General features: G+C 40.5%; 1 pseudogene; it reads left to right on the forward strand.

Annotated features, from left to right (window-relative positions):
* The first annotated feature begins 1,285 nt into the window (after positions 1–1,285).
* On the forward strand, positions 1,286–2,430 carry LOC102991876 (KRR1 small subunit processome component homolog; annotated as a pseudogene).
* Positions 2,431–2,812: the final 382 nt, after the last annotated feature.

Below are 2,812 nucleotides of genomic sequence, written 5' to 3' on the forward strand. Positions count from 1 at the left end.
GGGATACCTGTATTACCTTCCCACAGTTTGCAGCTCCTGGAAGCCTAAAAACCCTTTGTCTTGTCATGTCTCCACAATTTATTCCTCTTTGTTAAACATGGTATATAAGCTCTCAGGACTATTTACTTCTTTGAGTCCAAAGAAGTAAAGGTGGTTTTCTAGGAACCACCTCCCGCCTCAGTGTCATGTAAAAATTAACATCAAATAAAATTTGCATGCTTTTCTCCTGTTAATGTCTTTTGTCAGTATAATTTGCAGGGCCCCAGCCACTGAACCAAAAGAGGGTACAGGAAACTTTTTTTTCCTCCCCTACATAGGCCATTGTGATCCTTTTAAAAATTAATTCAGATCATGCCACTCCTCTTATCAAAACTTTGCAATAACTTCCCATCTCAGAGTGGAAGCCAACATCCTTCGGGTGGTCCCCACGCCACAGAGGATCTGGCTTCCGTGACCTACCTGACCTCACTGTTACAACCCCTTGCTCACCCCTTTAGCCACACTGGACTCTGTGTTGTTCTCCAAACAGGCCTTTCCATGGAAGCTGCCCTCTGCTTGGAATGTTCTTCCCCCAGAGAGCTCCATGGTGCACTACCTCAGCTCCTTCAAGTGTCTTTCCTCAGATGTCACCCACCCAGTGATGCCCACCCTGTCCATCCTACTAAAATTGCATCCCTCTCCCTGGCACTCCCAACACCCTTTTCTGCTTTTTCTATTAGGACTAATCACCTTCTAATACAATATCAAATTTATATATTTGGCTTATGTCTGTCTTCTCCCATTAGACTATAAACTCTACCAAAGCAGAGATTTTAGTTTGGTTTGGTTTTCACTGCTGTATCTTCAGTACCTAGAACAGCGCCTGCTACATAATAGGAGTTCAATACATACTTGCTGAATGAATAGTTGTTTCCTCAGAAGGGATTCAGTTGTGGTATGTAAAGTGAGCCAGCCTCAGGCCCTCTCTCTGCAAGCTCTTTTCAGGGTGCAGAGAAGTTCATAATCACTGGGAGCCCAGCTGTGGGCTCAATCACACCTTCATGTTGGCTTCTCAGAATGGATGATCACTCACTGTAATTATTCAGGGAAAAGATGGCTGAATTACGATATTGATTGTAATGTGCAGCAATTTCCTTAGAACTTAGTTAATGTGAGTGTCCAACAGGATGGATCTTATAAAATTTCAGTCTTCAGTCTTATGGGAGTTTATAGAAGAACAGCTTTCAGGTAGAAAGAAAAATGACCTCCAAAATTCTCTTTTAAGAAATTCTCGAGCAGTTTGAAGATGGCGTCCTCCAAGCAGGATGGGCCAGCTACAGCGTCTAGGAAAAGTGAATTTCGTAGCCAGAAGCCGAAGCCGGAGAACCGAGATGAATCAGAACCCCTCACTGTTCCTGACGGTTGGAAGGAGCCAGCTTTTTCCAAAGAGGACAATCCCAGAGGACTCTTGGAGGAAAGCAGTTTTGCAACTTTGTTTCCAAAATATAGAGAGTTTACTTGAAAGAGTTCTGGCCATTGGTACAGAAAGCCTTGAGTGAACATCATGTTAATGCAACCCTGGACCTGATCGAGGGCAGCATGACTGTCTGTACAACAAAGAAGACATTTGATCCATATATCATCATTAGGGCCAGAGACCTAATAAAACTGTTAGCAAGGAGTGTTTCATTTGAACAGGCAGTATGAATTCTTCAGGATGATGTTGCATGTGACATCATTAAAATAGGTTCTTTAGTAAGAAATAAAGAAAGATTTGTAAAAAGAAGACAACGGCTTATTGGTCCCAAAGGATCTACGTTGAAGGCATTGGAACTCTTAACAAACTGTTACATTATGGTACAGGGAAACACGGTTTCAGCCATTGGACCTTTTAGTGGCTTAAAAGAGGTTCGAAAAGTAGTGCTATACACTATGAAGAATATTCATCCAATTTATAACATTAAAACCTTAATGATTAAATGAGAGTTGGCAAAAGATTCTGAGTTAAGATCACAGAGTTGGGAAAAATTTTTGCCACAGTTCAAGCACAAAAATGTGAATAAACGCAAGGAACCAAAGAAGAAAACTGTTAAGAAGGAGTATACACCATTCCCACCACCACAGCCAGAAAGTCAGATTGATAAAGAATTGGCTCCTGGTGAATACTTTCTGAAGGCAAGTCAAAAGATGAGACAGAAAATGGAAGCAATAAAGGCTAAACAAGCAGAAGCTCTTAGTGGGAGACAAGAGGAAAGAAACAAAGCGTTTATTCCACCTAAAGAAAAACCAGTTGTGAAACCTAAGGAAGCTTCTACTGAAACTAAAATTGATATGGCCGCCATCAAGGAAAAGGTTAAGAAAGCAAAGAGTAAGAAACTTGGAGCTCTTACAGCTGAAAAAGTTAAGCTTAAGGCGGACTCTCAACCACTGCGCCACCAGGGAAGCCCCTAAGCTATCTCCTTTTGTAAAGGATTTTGAGATACTAGGGCAGTAGTTGCCTTATCCGTGATAAGTAATACCCTGATCACTTTTTTCTGAGTTTGTTTTGTTCTTTATATAAACAGCAATTCTTTATAAATTATTGTATTCTCCATGTTTTTTGAAAAATTTTATACTAGAAGGTGGTGTATATGTGTTTATATGCATTGCACCTAATCTATTCCAGGCAGGTTTTGTCTAGGCATGGTTTTAGGGGTAGTTCTTAAGCTTGTTTATATAAAGATTTCTGCAATGTGGCTACTGTAATTATCCATCAAATCCGATGTCTGAGGCCATTGGTTAGTCTTTAAATATAATCTTGTCCCAGCATTTGGTTTTGAGGAAAATAGATTTT

This window comes from Physeter macrocephalus, chromosome 8, assembly GCF_002837175.3.
Source record: "Physeter macrocephalus isolate SW-GA chromosome 8, ASM283717v5, whole genome shotgun sequence".
Lineage (NCBI taxonomy): Eukaryota > Metazoa > Chordata > Mammalia > Artiodactyla > Physeteridae > Physeter > Physeter macrocephalus.